Here is a 23,016-nt window from a genome sequence, read left to right on the forward strand (position 1 = left end):
AAGTTATAGCGTTTACAAAATAGGGGATAGTTTTATGGCATTTTTATTAATAATTTTTTTTTTTTTAAATGGCGGCGATCAGTGATTTTTATGGGACTGCGACATTATGGCGGACACATCGGACATTTTTGACACATTTTTGGGACCATTGTCATTTATACAGCAATCAGTGCTATACAAATGCACTGATTCCTGTGTAAATGACACTGGCAGTGAAGGGGTTAACCACTAGGTGGAAGTGTAGGGGTTAAGTGTGTCCTAGGGGTGTGTTTCTAACTGTGGGGGGCGTGGCTGTGTGTGACACGTCACTGTTCTCTGCTCCGATGACAGGGAGCAGAGAACAGTGACACTGTCACTAGGCAGAATGGGGAGATGCTTGTTTACATTAGCATCTCCCCGTTCTACCTCCCCGTGAGGCAATCGCGGGTATCCCTGTGGCGATCGAGTCCGCGGGACCCGCGACCTGACTCACGGAGCTTGCCGCGGGTGCGGGCGCGCCGGCTGGCCACCTTTTAAAAGGGGAACGTACAGGTATGTGATTCTGCCTGTACGTGCCCTTCTGCCACAGTATATCTGCGTGAGGCGGTCTGCAAGCGGTTAAACATGTTTTCTACTAATGTACCCCCACAATGTCAATAACCTCATTCAAAGTCCCAATTTCCTTTTTCATTTATGTACAGGAATAGGTCTACCCAGTGACATTGAGATCATAGGTTCACACGTCTCTCTCGAAACCTCCAGAAGAGAAGCCCTGTAAAAAATGCTTCAAATTGAAGGCTTCGTTAAGGCCTGGTGGAGAGGTGGCATTTAAATCCGAGATCCATCTCAGCTCGCACCGTAGGAGGATCTTGTTGAGATCTCCTCCTCGTGAACTGGGATGCACTCGGTCCAACACCAAAATGGACACCTTGGGAAAGTGGCCGCCGTGAGCCTGTGCCACATGTCTTCCCAAATGGAGATTGGGGTTGCTGGTTTGCATAGCCGGATGTGACGGTAGATTCTTTGCCACCGTTTCTGTATGGTTTTGCCTATATAATAGCAACCACAACCACATTGTAGGAGGTATACAACTCCCATAGTCTGACAGTTGGCAAAGTGTTTAGGGGTAAAGATCCAACCATTGGGTAATCGTATGTTTTTTCTGGAATCCATGTTTTTGCAATGGGCACAAGACCCGCAGGGAAATGTGCTAAAAAGTTTGCACGGATCACCCCGAAATTCCCTTTTAACCAACAAGTTGCCCATAGAAGTAGCATGTCTCTAGGTGACTAAAGGGGCAGGGGGTACAACGGGTCCCACACTGGGATCAGAGGTCAGGAGATGCCAGTATTTGCCAAAAAGTTGTTTGACTTTAAAGTGATCATTGGAATATGTAGTGATAGTCCTTGTACCCTTATCATTGGTAGATTTGACCTTTTTGGAGAAAAGAAGGTCCTGTCTATTTTTGGTGTCTACACGATTGAATGCCTTTTTGAGGCATTTGTGACTGTAACCTCTCTCTAACAGGCTTCGTATTAGGCCTTTTGTCTCCTTGTTTGTAGTCCGTGTCATTAGAACAATTGCGTTTTATTCACAGATATTGGCTGTATGGTATTGAGTTGACTAGGGGCCTAGGGTGAAAACTGGAGGAGTGTAAGATGATATTTCCTGCCGTTGGCTTCCTGAATAGCTTACAGGAGAGCATGTCTTCAGTATCTTTGTAGATTTCAACGTCCAAAAAGGTAAATTTGGAGGTACTAAAGGACATTGTGAATTTTAAATTAAATTTGTTATGGTTCAGGGTGGCCAAGCACTCATATAGTAGTTCCTCAGGTCCATCTCAAAGTATGAAGATGTCATCTATGTACCTGTGCCACATAACAATGTGGCATAGGCACACAGAGAGACCCTCATCTTCAAAGATGGTACGTCCCCATTACCCCTAGGTACAGGTTAGCGTATCCAGTGGCACAACAGGTGCCCCTGGCTACTCCTGTGCCTGGAGGAAATGTTGGGCATCAAATGAAAAAACATTATGCTTGAGTATATATTCAAGAGAAAGTAGTATGAACTCATTGAAAGATTCCTCATGGTGGCTAATTTGGGATAGCACTCTACGAATGCATGCAAGCCCTCTAGAGTGAGGTATTGAACTGTAGAGGGCTTCCTGATCTATAGTGGCCCAAATGGAGCCTCCAGACACATGGACGCCCTCAATTATTTGTAAAAGGTGAACTGTGTCACGGACATATGAGGGTAGGGAAAAGACAAATGGTCTAAGGTGTTCGTCCACCATTGCCCGATATTATGGGCCTACCCGGGGGGATCCAGTTCGCTTTTATGAATTTTTGGGAGTGAGTAAAAAGTAGCAGTTCCTAGGAAAAGAAGTACGAACAAAGTTCCATTATTGTTTGGAAATAACATTATTGTAAAATGCATTGTCTACAAACAAATAGAACTCCACATTGAAGGTATCAATGATTGCTGTCCTTACTGGTCGATACCAATCAGTGTGGTTCAAAATTTTGGTACACATCTGTACATATTTTTCATTGTCCATAAGGACAATGTTGCCCCCTTTATCTGAGGGCTTGATGGTTATATCATGGTTACTGAACAGGCTTTTCAAGGCTGTCCTTTCGCTCACAGTAAGGTTCCCTGAGTGGTTGGACGATGAGTCCAGGGCTTTAATCTCCTGACAGGTCAGTTTCAGAAAAGTAGCTATTCCATGATGGGAACTAGGGGCAGTTTACATGTATGATTTTTTCTTTAGTGATGACTTAATACTTGTAGTGATGGTTACATAGTTACATAGTAGGTGAGGTTGAAAAAAGACATAAGTCCATCAAGTCCAACCCATGTGTGTGATTATATGCCAGTATTACATTGTATATCCCTGTATGTTGCGGTCGTTCAGGTGCTTATCTAATAGTTTCTTCAAACTATCAATGCCCCCCACTGAGACCACTGCCTGTGGAAGGGAATTCCACATCCTTGGCGCTCTTACAGTAAAGAACCCTCTACGTAGTTTAAGGTTAAACCTCTTTTCTTCTTATTTCAATGAGTGGCCACGAGTCTTGTTAAACTCCCTTCTGTGAAAAAGTTTTATCCCTATTGTGGGGTCACCAGTATGGTATTTGTATATTGAAATCATATCCCCTCTCAAGCGTCTCTTCTCCAGAGAGAATAGGTTCAGTGCTTGCAACCTTTCCTCATAACTAATATCCTCCAGACCCTTTATTAGCTTTGTTGCCCTTCTTTGTACTCGCTCCATTTCCAGTACATCCTTCCTGAGGACTGGTGCCCAGAACTGGACAGCATACTCTAGGTGCGGCCGGACAAGAGTCTTGTAGAGCAGGAGAATTATCGTTTTATCTCTGGAGTTGATCCCCTTTTTAATGCATGCCAATATTCTGTTTGCTTTGTTAGCAGCAGCTTGGCATTGCATGCCATTGCTGAGCCTATCATCTACTAGGACCCCCGGGTATTGGTGGATGGGTCATCTACTTGTTTTAATAGGCATTCCAGGTCGATGGTATCGATCTGGAATCACTTTCCTCTAACAGGGAATTGACGTTTGCCAGAGCTTGTCGTTCACTGAAGGTACGACACCCTTTGAATCCCGACTTTTCTTTGTCAAACATGCTTCTCAATAGAAGCTTGCGTGTATATAAGTGTAAATCTTTGATCACTTCAAACATATCCAACTTGTGATTGGGGCAAAAAGTGAGTTCTTTAGACAAGACTAAAGTTTCATCTGCTGTGAGGGGGTGAGATGAAAGTCTAAATACATTAAAATGTGAGGTGGGAGGATCGTGTATATTTATGGTGGTGTTTGGATCAGGGGAGCCGGGGGGTTCCCCTGGTTTTCTGGAAAAAATATGGTGGAAATTTTTTGTTTAGGGGAGGGTGAAGAAGTGTTGGCTCCAATGGCTGTGGACACCCCAGTGTTTGACGTCTCACCTCACGCTGGTGCTGATTTGCTTCTGGCATTGCCGGAAGGGGTGCGGGTGTGGTGCTCAGGGAGACATTTGGTTGAGGTAGTCATCGGAGGATTGTCGCCATCCTGGCGTCTTTTGGGTCTCCTAGTGCATCTGGATTGTTTGGAGAAAAGATGAGAGACATTAGAGGATATAGATGAAGTATCCGACATATCAGATTGCCTAGATGACTGTACCGGGCAACGTTGGGTACCCCTGCTTTTCACTTTTTGTTGCCATTTATAGGCTCTTCCTTCCTGGAAGGCCTATTTGTCTCTCAGAAATGTATTTTCTTTCTTAGAGAGTATTGATTTATTGAAGAACTCTATATGAGTCCTCAATTTTTCATTTAGTTCCTGGAAGGAAGAGTGAGCCTGCAGAGGTTTTATCTGTGAATAGATTTTATCTATGTTAATGTCAATTTCAATTAGGCGTTTCTAATAGTCATCAATTAGGAGCACAGTTTTAGATTGCTCTCCCATACCATTTTGAAGGTGGAATCAATGTTTTCAAAAGAAGAAAAAATCTGTACACAAGCTATGAGTAAGCACTTGATATAGTACGAAACGCGTAAGCTGCCTGTCTGTACACTCTGCCTTTGATGTACTGTATGACATGTTCCTGATTTTAAAATAAAGAAGATTGGATTATAATTTCCTGGAGTGCGGCTGTCCAGATTTTTCCATTTGCACAAAAGAAAAAATCTGTACACGGAGCCCCAATGGGTTGAGGCCCCCCCCAATGTATTCTTCGAATGTCTTAATATGCCAATACATGAGTGATTTCTTTTCCAGCCATTTAGTGAGGCCGGAAAATAGAAAAGTTAATTCAGATTCATGGGATTCATTCTGACCATAGTCCCTTTGGAGTATCCCATGTCTGACCACAAAATTCTGACATGCTAAGGAAAAACCTACTAATAACTATAAAGGTGGATCTCAAAAAGGGGACTTAGGGGTACCTACTACCCAGTAATGAGGAAAAATATATATGGAAGAGAACCACCTATAGATATAGTACTGAAAACCTTCACATCCCAATACAAAGAGAAGATTGCAAAAAGGGGTGCCCTGGGGTTTTTTTGGGCAAAGGGTAGTAACCAGAAATAGGAGTAACAAGTGTATACAAATATACAAAATGTATTGAGTACAAATCATTAATAGAATTAGTATACAAGGTATATCAACCTAAAAACAAATTAGTCAGACTGAATAGTTACATAACAGCGAAATTCTGAGACACACAGTTGATCTCATAATAAGAGGCCAAACAATGTGCGTGTATACAGGAGTCCCAACATGTTTTGGAATATAGGAATATAGGTATGGATAATTCATTCCTTCTTCAGGAGATGGTTTAAGACAAGCTGTTTTGTCTGGAAATGAAACAGCAGAAATATCAAAAAAAGTATGGAAATAAACAAATATACAAATGTAAGAACACAGTAGGTAATAGCATGGCAGTTTCAATCATGGAATAGCTACTTTTCTGAAACTGACCTGTCATGAGATTAAAGCCCTGGACTCATTGTCCAACCACTCATGGATCCTTACTGCGAGCGAAAGTACAGCCTTGAAAAGCCTGTCCAGTAACCATAATATAACCATCAAGCCCTCAGATAAAGGGGGCAACATTGTCCTTATGGACAATGAAAAATATGTACAGATGTGTACCAAAACACCAATTGGTATCGACCATTAAGGACAGCAATCATTGATACCTTTAATGAGGAGTTCTATTTGTTTTTGGACAATGCATTTTGCAATAATGTTATTTCCAAACAATTATGGAACTTTATTCGTACTTCTTTTCCTAGAACGGCTACTTTTACTCCCAAAAATTCATAAAAATGAACTGGATCCACCTGTTAGGCCCATAATATCAGGAAATGGTGCCATCACAGAGAACCTGTCCAGATTGGTGGATGAACACCTTAGACCATTTGTCCTTTCCCTACCCTCATATGTCCGTGACACAATTCACTTTTTACAAATAATTGAGGGCGTCCACATGTCTGGTGGCTCCATTTGGGCCACTATAGCCATGGAAGCCCTCTACAGTTCAATACCGCACTCTAGAGGGCTTGCATACATTCGTAGAGTGGTATCCCAAATTAGCCACCATGAGGAATCTTTCAATGAGTTCATACTACTTTTTCTTGAATATATACTCAAGCATTTGACGGCCAACATTTCCTCCAGGCGCAGGGTGTAGCCAGGGGCACAACAGGTGCCCCTGGCTATGCTAACCTGTAACTGGGGAAAGGAAACGTACCATCTTTTGAAGATGAGGGTCTCTCTGTGTACCTGTGCCACATTGTTATGTGGCACAGGTACATAGATGACATCTTCATACTTTGGGATGGACTCAAGGAAGTGAGTGAGTGCTTGGCCACCCGGAAGCATAAAAAAATGTAATTTAAAATTCGCAATGTCCTTTAGTACCTCCAAAGTTACCTTTTTGGACGTTGAAATCTACAAAGACACTGAAGACATGCTCTCCTGTAAGCTATTCAGGAAGCCAACGGCAGGGAACACCATATTGCAGTCCTCCAGCTTTCACCCTAGGCCCCTACTCAACTCAATACCAAACATTCAATATTCGCAAATAAAACGCAACTGTTCTAACTATATGGACTACAAACAGGAGGCAAAAGGCCTAAAACTACACCTGTTAGAGAGAGGTTACAATCACAAATGCCTCAAAAAGGCATTCAATCGTGTAGACACCAAAAATAGACACGACCTCCTCCTTTTCTCCAAAAAGGACAAATCTACGTCCATAAAGGCATGGATGAGCGAGTTTGGGGTGGAGGAACTTGACTGGCCTGCACAGAGTCCTGACCTCAACCCGATAGAACACCTTTGGGATGAATTGAAGTGGAGACTGTGAGCCAGGCCTTCTCATCCAACATCAGTGCCTGAGCTTACAAATACGCTTCTGGAAGAATGGTCAAACATTCCCATAGACACACTCCTAAACCTTGTGGATGGTCTTCTCAGAAGAGTTGAAGCTGTTATAGCTGCAAATTGTGGGCCAACTCAATATTGAACCCTACAGTCTAAGACTGGGATGCCATTAAAGTTCATGTGTGTGTAAAGGCAGGCATCCCAATACTTTGGCGGTATAGTGTATCTTTGAAATGCTTGTACCAGAATCATAGTTTTTGTGTAATTGTAAACAAATTATAGGATAAAATGAATACTTTTATTCTACAGGAACACAATTTTTTAAACAAACACTGATCAAAAAAGCAAAAACAATGCATTTTTTTTGTTTGTTTTTTTACATTTTTGTCTAAGAATTGCATAAACAAAAACACATTTTTGCAAGACAAAATCAGGAAAAGAAAGCCTTGCTTATACAAAACAATATATTACTTTGTTATCATAAGTAATGACAACATTTTTGCAGGTCCAGGTCCACAGCAGAATTGGTAAAAACTGCTGTGGTCCATAGGGGGTATACAGGGGTGAGAGGGTAAACAGCTAAAGTGGACCTTCAGTAATTTTTCATCTTTCCATCTGTAGCGGTACCCCCATGGGGGCTGCTGGTTTGTTCATCATCATTTTGCCAATCACTCCACTTCCGATCCCCCATCGCATGCACATGACACCAAACAGTCAAAGTTCAAGTTTTATTACTCTTTATTCGTGGATTCAATCTGGGATTATTCATAGAGAGATATGAGATACTTCACCAGACCCCATTAAATGAGGGTGTAATCCATAGCCGTAGCTTTGATGTTGGACTTCCCTAAGCGATCCTTTCCTGGTTCTATTGCTTCCTCTTCTGCAGCACTCTCAAGTTAAACAAAACGGGCATTACTCTGAATAATTCCCTCTGCCTGACCAATAGATTTCCTTTGGGTGTTAAACTTAAAGCCACAGGCCATCGCTGCCTATTTCCATGACTCCCCCGCCCACGCACATCAGTCTTTGGGAAGTTACTGTAATATGGTTTATACGGTTGTCCGTAGGCTCACAGTATGTCATTCCATTTAATTCTGCACTAGTTTCTCTGGGTTTCAACTGACCTGTTCTCTCCCAATCAACAGTCCATGTTTCACTCACAGAAAGCAGATCCCCAGTCCTCTTCTTCCACTTTACTTCTACTTCCTTCTCACTCGCCCGGCACATCCCCGCGTGGGAATGTTTGGTTCTGTCCTCAGTGCTTCATGCTGGCTCCGCTGCAATCCAGGTGCCTGAACTTGACGTCCTAGAACACTCTTCTGGGCCCCAGGCCCCTGTCCTCCTGCGCTCAGGTCCCAGGCCCCTGTCCTCCTGCGCTCGGGCCCCAGGCCCCTCCTCCCTTGGAAGCATGGTACCTCCCTTTATATAAGAGACCTCCTTTCGACCAAACAAGTCAATGATTGGTCAGGACTCTCATACAAGTTCCCTGCCCCTCAGGTCCCAGCCCATCCTCTCCTTCTGGAACAATCCCCCACCCGGCAGAGGAGGAGTCTCTGAACCTAAGTGTAGGTGGCCTCACCCCCCACTATTCTGACACTTCCAACCCCAAACCAAAACAACCAGGCCTGGCAAAACACCGTAGGCCTGGCTAAATTTACCTGTAATAACTCCTATGCTACAAATTCTACAATATCCCACCTATGCTTAAGTAGAGGGCGCTACACATCTATTAAATCTTCTGCCCTTGTTGTTTTAACTTTGGATAGTAAAACATTTTTTTTTCTGCCAGTAAATACCTTAGGCCCCTTTCACACATGCGGACCGTTCAGATTCGCCTGTCAGTTTTTTCAGGCGGATCTGAACGGTCGCTCCATACAGTTTTTTGGAGCATCGAATGTCAGCGGTGACATGTCCGCTGACATCCGATTCCCCCCCGATCCACTCTACAAAATCCAGACATATGGATGTCCTATTTTCCATCCATCTGGCGGATCAGATGAAAATGGACAGGCGGTCTGTAATCATCCGATCCCCCATAGGGGAGAGCGGACTCTCTGACAGGTCCGTCCCTGCACAGAGTGCAGAGATGGACTTGTCATCCGCCAGCTCAGCGGGGATCAACGAAGTGATCCCCGCTGAGCAAGCGGAGTACTGAAAACGGACAGCCTTGTGTGAAAGGGACCTTATACAGCCCACTTCCTCTTTCTTGTCTGGTAAAAAGCCTAGGCTTATGACATCATGCACAGCTCTCGCTCTCACTCTTGTGAGATTTTGCCCAGAAGGGAGGGAGGATGAGTCATAAGAGGGCCAATGAGAAGTGCAGAGCAGGAGGCGTGCCTCTGTGTGTCTGTGTAAATCCAGGAAGTGAACAGGCAGCAATTACAGCTGCCCACAGTTAAAATGGCTGCAGCCAGACTCAGTGGAGGGAGATTTCTGCAGCATATTTGGCAAGTACAGAATCACAGTATATATAAAATAATATGCAAAGTGGTTGGAGGGAAGCTTCGGAATGACAAAGATGTTTTTATTACAAATTATGTGAGCAGACCAGAGTTCCTCTTTAACCACTTCAGCCCCGGAAGATTTGGCAACTCAATGACCAGAGCATTTTTTGTGATACGGCACTGCATCACTTTAACTGACAATTGCGCGGTCATGCGACGCTGTACCCAAACAAAATTGACGTCCTTTTTTTCCCACAAATAGAGCTTTCTTTTGGTGGTAATTGATCATCTCTGTGGTTTTATTTTTTGCGCTATAAACAAAAAAAGAGCGGCAATTTTGAAAAAAAAAACACAATAGTTTGTACTTTTTGCTATAATAAATATCCCCAATTTTTTTTTTAGAAAAGCACATTCTTTTCTCAGTTTAGGCCGATATGTATTCTTCTACATATTTTTGGTAATAAAAATAACAATAAGCGTATATTGATTGGTTTGCGCAAAAGCTATAGTGTCTACAAATTAGAGCGGACACATCGGACACTTTTGATACATTTTTGGGATGATTGACAATTATATAGCAATCAGTGCTAGAAAAATACACTGATTACTGTATAAATGTCACTGGCAGGGAAGGAGTTAACACTAGGGGACGATCAAGGGGTTAACTGTGTTCCCTGACTGTGTGTTCTAACTGTAGGGGGAGGGGACTGACTATAGGAGACGACAGATCGTGGTTCCTAGCTATTAGGAACTCGCGATCTGTCTGTCCTCACAGATCAGGGATTCGTGTGTTTACACACACACGTCCCTTTTCTGCCTCTCGTGCCCGCGATGACTATGACTGTTGGCCACGAGCTTCGGCACCCCCGTAGTGCAGCGTGCGCGTGCCTCCGGCGGCGTGCGTGCGCACCTGCTATCCTGTTTAAACGAGCCGATGCGTAGTAACAACGGCTCGTGGAAACGTGCCGACCTGCTGCAGTATAATGACAGCGGCTGGTCGCCAAGCGGTTAAAGCGTCTCTCCACCAACTCTTCATTTTGTACCATTTGTCCTTGCCTTACAAACAGGCTCCTTCTAACCTCCTCATCTTGAATTGTATGGTAACTGTACTGCCTCCCTTTATTTTTTTAAAGCCCTTCACAAACTGTTGGCGCTCTATAAATCCTGTATATTAATAACATGGAAAACTAGATTGGCCAAAGAAACCAATAAAATTTTCCTTTAGCTGAGCTAGAAATGTAGATTGACTTGGTTGTTACAGGATTGTACGTCTTATAGACCTTTCCCGTCATAAGACGGAATGTCAACTCAATAAATGTATCTCTCAGAAATTGTGAAATAAATATTTTATTTCCCTCCCTGTAGAAAATGATGATCCTTTTATAGGAAATAAATATTTGAAACTGACATCCATTTAACCCCATTGCTGCAGGAATACCGACAGAATGTTTACCTAAGTGTGATCCGCATGGCAGGTTCATCATAGGAAACAGTCTGGTGTCCACATGTTCTTCTCCTCTCATCTGTCTACCAGTGGGAGAATTTTCGGAGGTAGAGTCTACTATGTGCCGGAGGTGTCCCACTTGTCCTTAGCACATGCCAAAGAAAATGGAAAACGTGTAATTTGGGGCCACGTGGAAATAACTCTTCGGACTATGTCAGGAATGTAATAAAGATTTGGGAATTGAGGTTGCCCTACAATTCATAACCTTTTGCTCGGTGCTTTGCAGAAAAAAAAGAGGAGAATCTGCACAAGCTTAGCGGCAACTCATATTATTACAGCCTCCAGGTAGTCCCTGTAAATTGAAAGCAAATTGGAGGCAAACAAAGTCATCACCGCAGTTGGTGTTGCATTTAATCTAAAAGAAATTGTCGTATCCATAAAACCTGGGAACAGTCACGCTGCTGAGGTTATAGGAGATTAAAAACGCTGAAAGTTCTGAACGACGCAAATTACATCGCATTTTATACTCAAACTATTTATAAATGGAAGTGCATTTTGCATTGTCTGGTTGGTTTCTGGTTTATGTAGAGGAATTTATTGTTAAATACTCTTTAGTGACAAACACACAAAGGAATTATTTACAGCAAGAGCCAGGAGGATGCACGACTGATCTAGGCATAAAGTATTAATATGTACTGTATACCTCTTTATGTGTTATCTATGGCGGTTGCTGGGAGCGATCTAACATGCACTGACAGCAATTAAATTTGCAATAAGGGCAAATTGAATGTATAACTAAAAGGCAAAGCTTTTTTTTTTTTTTAGCTTTAAAAAGAGTGGAGAGGAGTTAGAACACCTGTCAGGTGTTTATTGCTCTACATAAAGAAATTGCGTTTAGAAGACAAATAAAGCCGCTAGCACATTAAGGCTCCATGCATACTGAAGCTCAAAAAAGCTTTTTCTGGACGCCAGATTGCTGGCAGAAAACTCTGGTTGAAAAACGTGCTTTTAACACCGTTTTGTACTAGCGTTTATGAGCGTTCTTTTAGCGTTAGCGTTTATGGGCGTTTTTAATAAAAATGCACAGAGGACACTCCAAAAATCCCACAATGGATTCCAAACTCCCACAATGCATTGAAAAAATAGAACGCCGAATGCTAATTAACGCGCGTTTATGAGCATTTATCTGCGTTTGGCTTTTTTTAGCGGTGAAAAATGGCACTTTGAACACGAATTTCTGGCGTTCAGAAAAAAGCCCATAAACTCCACTGCTCATTAAAGCTAAAAAACGTCCATGTGTGCATGGACACATAGGCTAACATAGAGTGGAGTTTATGGGCTTTTAACACACACACGTCCCTGTTCTGCCTCTCGTGCCCACGATCGCTCATGGGCGGCGGTCATCGCGACCATCGGCCACGAGCTTCGGCAACCCCGAAGTGCAGCGGGCGCATGCACACGCCTCCGGCGGCGTGCGTGCGCGCCTGCTATCCCGCTTAAACGAGCCGACGTGTAGCTACGACGGCTCGTGGGAAAAAATAGAATGCCGAACGCTAATCAACGCGCGTTTATGAGCGTTTATCGGTGTTTGGCTTTTTTTTTTGCTGTGAAAAACAGCACTTTGAATGCGAATTTCTGGCATTCAGAAAAAAGCCCATAAACTCCACTGCTCATTAAAGCTAAAAAACGTCCATGTGTGCATGGACACATAGGCTAACATAGAGTGGAGTTTATGGGCTTTTAAAAAAAACACTATAAAACGCCAAAAACTGACATAAGTTGACCAACAATATATACAAACCACAGTGCAACAGTAATGCTATGTACACACAATAGGATTTTCCGACAACAAAACCATGGATTTATTTCCGATGGATGTTGGCTGAAACTTGTCTTGCATACACACGGTCGCACAAATGTTGTCGGAAATTCCAAACGTCAAGAACACGGTGATGTACAACACGTACGATGAGTCGAGAAAAATGAATTTCAATAGCCAGTGCGGCTCTTCTGCTTGATTCCGAGCATGCGTGGAATTTTGTGCGTCAGAATTGTGTACACACGTTTGGAATTTCCGACAACGGATTTTGTTGTCGGAAAATTTGAGAACCTGCTCTCAAATTTTTGTTGTCGGAAATTCCGACAACAAACGTCCGATGGAGTGTACACACGGTCGGAATTTTCTAACATTTGTTGTCGGAAAATCCTATCGTGTGTACATAGCATAAGTGGTATAATATAAGTAATATCCTCAAAATAATTACAAATAAATTCACTTGTGATGAAGAGTGAAGCGAAAAGGAAAATTAATAAAAAATAAAAAAAATCACCAAAAATTAAGGTGATGAAGTAAACTAATTGAATCCAAAGGGCATAAATGTCATAAAAAAAGAGTCCAAATAGTCCATCCCAAAGGTCACCGTGGAATAAACTGATGTATACAAAATTGGTGATCAATGAAGTCACTTTGTGGTCCACCTCCATATGTAAACCATGCATGCTTGCCACCGCATATGGACTCATATACACAAGGAACAGCATAAAAGCAGGCTTGTGTTATTGCAAACCACCATCCAATGTATCAAACCTCCATTCATTTAGATGAATACTCCATGGCAGTTTCCAAGCAAGTACACATACAGGTCCCCATTCCCCAATTCATTCAGAAGTTATATATAGGGAAACAATGAATATGCCCACATAGTGTAAACGCACCAAATGTTTATTAAAAAGAGTACTAAACACTTACAGGGTAAAAAGAATGACAGCGCTTATCAATTAGTCTCACGGATCACTTTCTGGTTCCAAAAACGCAATGACGTCACAAGCAAAGGCTTTGAGTATTTTGTTTATTTTTTATAGCTAATATTGCTAATATATCATCACCATTAAAATTATTAGAGCTTTGATTTGAGCTAACTGTGGGAACAGACAAGATAATACATATTTATAATTTAAATAGGGGGAAGCCAAAACCACCCCCAATTTATTTCATTCCTACACACATAAATATTTGAATTTGTTTGTAGATATTAATCAAACGTTATAAAAGATAATATGCAGTAAACAAACATTTTCCTCCCAACATTAGGCCCACACCTACTTGCCCTATTCTCATCATTGTTCAAAGACACTCTCCCACATTCCCAATTTTTACATACGTACATAACTCTTATACCAAAACCAGGCAAACACCCCTCACTACCAAATAACGTTCGTCCCATAGCATTGTTAAATTCAGACTATAAAATATTTACCAAAATTTTAGCCAATAGACTCTTAGGCTTTGTTCTGACTAGACACGCAGGAGACAACACAAGACGTACAATAGATCTGATAGATCTCCTGACTAAGACAAAACGCCCTGCCATAGTTTTGAGCTTGGATGCTCAAAAAGTGTTTGATCGCTTAAGTTGGCCGTACATGTTTGCAGTACTATCCCGATATGGGTTTTCAGGCTCTTTCATTAATGCTTTAAAGGCTCTATAGTCACATCCCTCTTCCCCATTCCAGCTGTCCTCTCATCTGTCGCAGCCTTTCTCCCTAAGTAACGGTACCAGACAGGGTTGCCCTTTGTTGCCTTTGCTTTTTATTTTAATTCTGGAGCCTTTGGCTGAGGCCATTAGGTCTCATCCAGACATCCGTGGGGGTTTTGCTGCAACAGCAAGATTATTAGATGTCACTCTTTGCCGATGATATCCTGCTAACGCTCACCAATCTCCACATTTCACTACCTTCTCTACATGATACCCTAGCATCTTTTAGGTGCTAAACCCTATATCAAGGTTTAAAATTAATTTGTTCAGAACAGAAGCCCTACCTATAATTTTAAATACCACTGGTGTGCTCATTCCCTTAAATATCTGGGCATCCACATCACCCCCTCTTACTCTACTCTCTATCATGCCAATTCCCCCTGATGTTCATGGAAATTACCCAACTATTAAATCAATGGACCGTCCTCCCTTTGTTGCTTCTTGGAAGAATTAATGTTTTCAAGATGTCCATACTTCCCAAACTTCTTTATTTATTTGAGACGCCCCCAGTGGCAATCCCAATTTCACATCTAAAGGCTCTCCAATGGAAGTGCCTACGCTTTGTATGGAATAATGCCTCCCATCACATCGCGAGTTCAGTGATCTATGCTCTAAGAACTAAGGGGGGTTTAGCTGCTCCAGACATCATTAAATATTATTATGCATCTCATTTGCGGGTACTGACATCTTGGACATCTAGGAAGGCCCCAAATAGATGTGCAAAAATCGAAATGGAGATTACCTCCCCGGTCCATCCATGCTACTTGTTGTGGCCTTCCTCGAGTAAACATATGCCACAATTGAGATCCATATGCCGAATCCCAATGTTATTCATGTTATCCATATGGAAGAGATGCTCAGAACGGTTTTCCCTTTCCTCCCTTTGTCCTCCTTTTTCCAAAAGTGCTCTTTACCCAGATATTCACGATAGTTTATCCTACGAGCGGATGCTACCTTGGACTCAGGCAGGGGTTTTCCAGCTTTGACACCTTGTGAACCCAGTGACAAGTAGATTTATGTCTTTTTCAGATCCAAGCTAAACACCAGGTCCCTAAGACACTTTTTTATTCCTACTTGCAATTTAAACATTATTTCTCTATAAAATCTCCCTCACTGTGTCTGGATAAACTCACTACTTTTTTTTTTTTTTTCAATAATTTTTATTCAAGTTTTGTCAGTTTACAAAGATATAAATCATGTTTACATATAGCAGTAGATATCGTAAACCGAAATATAAACAATAGAGGCTAACAGATTCATATAACCTTGCAGTCTTAATACAATTCCCTGAATTATGAGAAGTAAGAGTAAGGCAGGAGAGACTATACTCCTCCACTAGTCACCCCATTTGGGAACTAACTGTGACCCAGTGGAGGTACAGCCTCTACATGCCTATAGGTCATCAGCAGTATTAACCAGTTTATATCTGTTAGCATTCATGTAACAAGAGCGTATAGCTCATAACAGGTAAAAAGTAACTAATATATATATTATACAGGATCAATTCAGAGGCCATAAGGAAAAGGAAGGATATGAATCTTAAAAAAAAAAACAGAAAATCATGAGATAGTTCGCCCTAGTGATAGTAAGTGATATTATATTCATTTACGATGAGTGTCATACCAATTTATCCAGCGTTGCCATCGCGGAAGAAATTTGTCATAATTTCCACTGATGAATGCTAGCATCTTCTCATATGTGTAATGCAAAGACAATGTAGTTACAGCCTCATCTATCACTGGAGGGTTTAAAGATCTCCATTTTCTTAGTATCACTAGTTTGGCTGCTAGGAATAAGTGAATAGAAAATTGTCTATGTAGTGGTGGGATATTTTCTATGCCTATGTTTAGGATAGCTAAGGAAGCGGAGTTGTGTATGTGTAGGTCTGTTGTTTGACATAGGATTTTGAAGATGTGGGACCAATATGAGGTCAGGTGTTCACATCCCCATAGGATGTGATATATAGTGCCCGGCGGTTGCCCACAGTTCCGCCAACAGGTGGGAGGTGTAGAGCGGTCAAATTTAGCTAAACGATAGGATGTTAAATACCAACATTGTGTAATTTTATGTGAGAGTTCCCATAGGTTGGTGCTTTTGGTTGCTGAGTGGATGTGTTGCAAAGCCATGTGCCATTGTTGTGGAGAAAAGGAGTCGTTGAGGTTCCTTTCTCATGCTGGCATGGAGTTCGTTTTAGCGAATACTTTTTTATCATGGAGATAATTATAAAATAATAAGATACCTCCTTTACGAGGTGTTTTGGCAGTAAGGTAGACATGAATCTGCCAGAATAAGTTGTATTTGATGTCATATTTTTTGAGATAGGAAGCAATTCTGAAATGCTGAAATCGTTCTGAGCTAGGTAGGTCGTGTGACGATTGTAAGTCGGCAAACGATCTTACGTTAGTGCCAGAGTGTAGCTCCGAAACCCATTTTATTCTCTTCGCTATCCATTTATTCAAGGGCATGTCTGGGATCAATAGAGCCAAGGTTGATAAAGGGATTGACAGAGATATGGTAGGAGATGATCTAGATTTGGTATTTATCAAGGACTTCCATGAGTTTAGTGTTGCTAGAGTCGGGAGAGGGAGGTCAGAAGGTTTTGATTTAAGATGCAGATAAGCCAAAATATAGTCATAGAGGTTACCTCCTGGTATTATAGATTGTTCAATACTGCACCAAAGTGGTGATTGGTGATGGGGAAAACACCCTCTTAGTTGTGCCAGGATTGCAGCTAGATGATAGTCAGCAAATATCGGTAGGCCAACCCCGCCTGCTGTTTTTGTTTTGCGGAGTTTGGATAGAGCGCTTCTAGCTTTTTTACCTTCCCATAGATGTCTAGAAAGTATGGATTGTAAAGTGTGAAAGTATTGTCGGGGGACTGGAATGGGAACTGTACGATATATGTAGAGTACTTGCGGCAGAATTTGCATTTTAAAGGCGGCCAACCTGCCTGATCATGACAATGTGTGTTTGCTTATGGACTGGAGACCCTCGCTTAATGAACATATCAACGGGAGGTAGTTAGTGTAAGGAAAATGGCTGCACTTTGGTTCACTTGGTTCACTATATATATTTTTGATAAGAGGTCTGCATTTTTTTTTATTATACAAGATAGGTGAAACGCTTTTTTTATGCAAGGCTTTGACAATGTTTAAGTGGAAATTTTATTGAGCGAGCTGTCTGCAAAAACAGAAGATTTGCGGTCACAATATGTATGGGAACAAGTTAGAACATCCCACTGCACTCCTGGTACCATCCCACCCCACTCCTGGTACCAGGGCGCACTTGACCAGTTGACCCCTACCCTCTCAGATGGTACCAGAAGTGGGGTACATATTATGAAGTCTGGTGATCAAAGCCAAAGCCAAAAGAATTTTGGCCAAAGCCAAAAAGGTAAGGTCTCTTTAAATTTCTTTTGCAAGGTGGTTTTCTTGTGCTTGACTGGACTTCAGAATATGTAAGGTCGGATCTGGTAAGGTCAAGTAGCTCGTCAAAATATAATAGGAAAATAATTGTATAAGTGTCCCTGCTAGGTTGGCCAGGACTGGTAGAATATTGTAAATATTTTACTAAGAAATAGGACTGGACATCAAGAACGTCTATGTTGTATTATGTTGTATTGAGTTATGTCCGATAAACTTAAGGTGGCCACCAAAAGTGAGAGATTTCACGCAGGACGCTGCGATAATTGTTGTCTTGGATTGTTGTTTGTGTATGAAGGATTTAGGACAAGATTGACAGCAACTTGTCCACGTGGTTACGTTAATAGAATTGGAAAAGGACCTTATTTTGAAAAAGGATATCCAAGGGTTTTGACTTTAAGGTTCAATATTCATAATCAGGTTCCTTTAAAACCAAATTTGACAGTAGCTGGTGTCAGAAGTCTGATTGAAAATTACTATAAACAACCTTATACTGTCTGTCCTAATTCATTGTTGGTCTGTGATCATAGAGACTTGTATAAATAATGGGAAATCAATTGGAAAAGGCAAGTTCTGGTGGTAAGTCAGAACAACCCACCCCAATTGATTTCGTGTCTGGAAACTGTGGAAAATATTATACTGATCCATTTTGGGCACATGTACTAAAACGGGCACATAGTCTGCAAATTTCGGGATTAACTCCTTATGGCCCTTGTAGCCAGAATGATTGGGAAGAAGTTACTAAAATGTGTGGGCAACACAAACAGTATAATTATCCACCATTTCCTTCTAACAATGATTACATGAAAGAGTGTTATAAAATATGGTCTAAAGCACTGAAGGACTATAAAAAGAAATTCCCATAGACTATATACAAAAACCCCTTACGTTTTCCCACAGCACCTGATCCACCTGTAGACGCTCCAAAGCCTTGTAATCCTTTTTATGATTCCTATTCCGCCCCGCCTCCTTATGTGTTTCCCAAAATTGACCATCCTAAGGAGGGACCTGGGAACCCTGAGACCCCCATAGAAACAATTAACCCAGAAAATGCAGAGACTCCCATAGAAACAATTAAACTAGTGAATAATGAGACCCCCATAGAAACAACTAAAACAGATAAACAGAAAAATAAATTATATCCCTCCTTAGAACTAATGCTGGGGGGATTTTTGGCGATAGCTGAGGAAAAGGGTACTCATTGGTTAGAAGAACAAGAAAATCAGAGGCTAGCAATTAAAGAATATGTTACAACCATGGATAAGCTATCCACAACAGTAGATAAACACCTAGAGATAGCTAGAACCAAGGTAGAACATAAGAAACAAAAAAGGACAAGACAGAACGAAATAAAAAGGTTACTAAGAGATTCAGAAAAAATATTACGGGAAATAGACGAGGAAGGTCAAATGATTACTCGAGCGGCAAAACAGAAATATCAGGACATAATTAGCAAACATGGGGCAGACGAGAGTGACAGTGAATTGACAGAAGAATAAGAATCTTCAGAGGACGAGGACAGCGATACAAAAAATGCAGAAGCACAAGTACCCGAGGCAGTAGACACGGCATCACTTCCCACGGTGGTAACAGAAACCGTTGCCTTTTTAGCTGAACCCAAGACAACGTCCCAAGCCCAAACCCCTGAAAATAGTGCCCAAGCAATGTTCCACCTCATCACCATGGGCACTACTCAAGTTCAAATCCCTCTACCCTTGGGAACAATTAAAGAAATAAAAGACACTTGCCCCAAGCCTAATAAGGATCCAAAACAAGCAGTTAATTTTTTAAAAAGATACTGCTTGGGTGGAAGAATGTCAGCGGAGGATCTACAGATTATCATTAATGCAGTAGATCCTAACAGTACAGCCGAGATTACAATAAACGCATGGGTAACTGAAAGTAAACTATATCAAGCGGGGGGAGGATTAGGAACAATTTTGGGCATCATTGTTGGCTGCCTGGAGGAAGGCTTATAGACCTGAAACGCCAATCAATGATCTAATCTCGTGTAAACAGTTGCCGGGGGAATCTTTTCATTCCTTTGTCATACGATTGTATAAAATTTATGTATCATGTGGAATAGACAGTGACCCCTTATTTGTCAGTACGGCAATGAACAATGGGGACCCCAAGTCGGCCCAAATTATAAAACTGGTAAACACTAACTGGGCGACACAGGCAGCAAAGGTATTTGTGGAAGACATACAAACAAGGGCAGCATCTGGTGGCTTTAATTCAAAAGGAGGACTCTTTACAATAGTGGAGGACTCTGCCATAAAACAAGAAATCACACCGATGTGTACTTCTCTTCCAATGCCCACTTATGCATACAGACAACAATACCAAAACAGAGATAATATTCAACAAACTGACCAGGGTTGTTTCAATTGTGGGGACCTATCACATTGGAAATCAGACTGCCCACGTAGGAGAGGTTACAGACCCAGACGAGGTAATGGCCCACCTCAAAGGGGACGGGGTAGAGGATACAATTCAGACAGGACACATAGTCAGACTAGACCAAACCCTAGAAATGACCAACCCAACCAAACAAACACCAATACCCCGCAGAGGGTCCAAATGAATTGGCCAGGTAATTCTGGACACTCAAACAATAACCCATTTAGACAATAGGGATGCCCAGAGCAGGTTCCAGCCCTGGTACTTCACATGTTTACAGATCATTGGAAAATCTTACCACAAGTGACCCTTAAGATCAAGGGTCAAGTGGTCAACCTAATGCTTGATTCAGGGGCCACAACAAGTTGCCTAAACAATGAGAAATTTTTATGTGAAGATTGTACGGAGGGTTGCTCTATAGGGATCAATGGAACTGATGTGGTACACAAAATTACACCTCTCCTAGAGGTCTGTGACTTGGAGAACAGAGTGTTAACCAAATCTAAGTTTGCAATACTACCACAATGTCCCCTATGCCTAATGGGCAGGGACCTAATGTCTAAATTGAAACTGAATATAACTTTTACAGCAGAAGGAGGGATTACTGCCAAATCCCCTCACTGTGATTTACAGATGCCAAAAAGACAAGCTTTTCTGTGTTACTTCATGTCAGTTCCTACATACTTAGAAACACATCCCATCTGGGCAAAGTCCAAAACTGATGTAGGACACATACCTTGTACACCATATGTACCCACCTTCAAACCAAACACGGTACCCACATTTCAGAAACAATACCCTTTGCCAAAAGAAAAGATCATGGGACTTCAGCCCCTGATAGAAGAATACCTAGGATTAGGTATTCTAAGGCCTATCATTAGTCCCTGGAACACACCAGTTAATCCAGTAAGGAAGGCTAACGGGGGAATGGAGGATGGTGCAGGATCTTAGGGTAGTCAACAAAAGTATACAACCCTTACCCCCACTAGTGGCAGATATTGCAGGGATATTCATGCACGGTCCTCCATATACACGGTACTAGACCTGTCAAACGCATTTTTCAGTATAGAAGTGCATGAGGACTTCCAAGATATCTTTTCTTTCACATGGTCCACCGAACAGGCCATTGGCCAGCAGCTAACCTGGACCAGGCTTCCGCAAGGTTATGTGGACAGTCCGGCCGCCTTCTCAATGGTGCTTAAAGCCACCTTGGATGACTGGGTCCCCCCAATGAAATCCACACTCTTGCAGTATGTTGATGATCTACTGATATGTAGTGAAAGCAGGGCACAATGTGAGGTCGATTCCGAGAGTCTGATGTCGCACCTAGCACTCAAGGGTCACCTGGCATCGAGAAAGAAGATTCAGTGGGCCCAAGAGCAGGTAGAGTACCTGGGGTGCGTCATTGCAGAGGGAACACGGATGGTGTCTCCAAAACGGGTCGAAGCCCTCACTTGTCTCAGCCCACCAAAGGACAAAGCGTCACTATTGTCCTTCCTAGGTTCAATAGTATACTGCAGGCAGTGGATACCTGATTGTTCCTACTATGACTCTCTGCTAAGGCAGGCTACAACAGCACAGGCACCGAAGCTGATCACATACACCCCAGAAATGACTGAAGCCTTTCAAATTCTTTTGAAATCACTGGCCTCGGCTCCGGCCCTTGGCTTGCCAAATTATGAAAAGCCCTATGCCCTATACTGTGTGGTCAGGGGTCATGCCTTTGCTGCAGTTTTAGCCCAAATGCATGGCACCCACTACCGCCCCGTAGCCTACATCTCAAAAAAACTACCAGTGACAGTCCAAGGGATGCCGGGCTGCTTACAAGCGCTGGCAGCCTGTGCAATGACCGTAAAAGAAGCACAAATGATCACTCTAGGGACTCCAACCACCCTATACACATCACACAGTGTCCTCCATTTGTTACAAAACATGAACACCCAACACATGACTACACAACGTTCATCAGGGTATGAAATCATTCTTACAAACACGTACAACTTAACTGTCAAAAGCTGTGCTGAAGTAACACCGGCAATCAAACTCTTACACGCTCTGCTAAAACTCCCAGTCACTCCCCAAAACCGTCATGACTGTACACAAGAACTTCTCACTGTCACAGCACCTCGAAGAGATCTCACTGATCTGCCTAATCCAGACTACCCTAACGTCTTTATAGATGGTAGCTGCACACGTCCAGCAGATAATCAAAACAGGCTATTCGGTGGTAATGCTACCGGATCTCATTCTAGAAGATGGTTACCTTACTGGCGCAACCTCAGCACAACAAGCTGAGCTGTATGCACTCACCAGGGCATGTTTAATACACAAAGGAAAAAAGGTGAACATTTACACAGACAGCAGGTACGCATTCGGGGTTGCGCACGATTATTGTATGATCTGGTTTAGGCGCGGATTCCGCATCGCAGATAACAAAAAAATAAATAACAGTGGTTATGTGTACGATCTAATTAATGCAATACAACAGCCCGATAAATTAAACATTGTCAAAGTTAAGGGACATGCCACTGACGGATCCCTAGAGTCACAGGGAAACGCTCTAGCAGACAGATTAGCAAAAGCTGCAGCAGAAAGACAGCCACAACCACATGACACAAAGCTCCTATTATTCCAGAATGACTTTAACACCCCCTCGTTCCAACACACATCTGCACTCTTGCAAAAACAGGCATCGGCTGATGACCTGGACTACTGGAGCGATTCAGGTTTGACCAGAGACCCTACAGGTCTCTGGACAAACAAGGAGGGAGTCATAGGAATACCTAGAGCAGCAGCGCCCCTATTGCTGTCTTATCTCCACGGCCCAGGACATATAGGACCCAGACCACTCTTAAAAAAGTATGAAGACTGTTTTAGCACACGCAAGGCATATGAA

At 42.3% G+C, this 23,016-nt stretch overlaps 1 protein-coding gene across 1 annotated transcript in view; it reads left to right on the plus strand.

Annotated features, from left to right (window-relative positions):
- The window catches only part of LOC141134418 (uncharacterized), a 114,020-nt gene that overhangs the window by 86,610 nt on the left and 4,394 nt on the right, over positions 1-23,016 (plus strand). The gene's annotated exons all lie outside the window — the stretch shown is intronic.

The sequence above is a fragment of the Aquarana catesbeiana genome, linkage group LG03, assembly GCF_042186555.1.
Source record: "Aquarana catesbeiana isolate 2022-GZ linkage group LG03, ASM4218655v1, whole genome shotgun sequence".
Classification (NCBI taxonomy): Eukaryota; Metazoa; Chordata; class Amphibia; order Anura; family Ranidae; genus Aquarana; species Aquarana catesbeiana.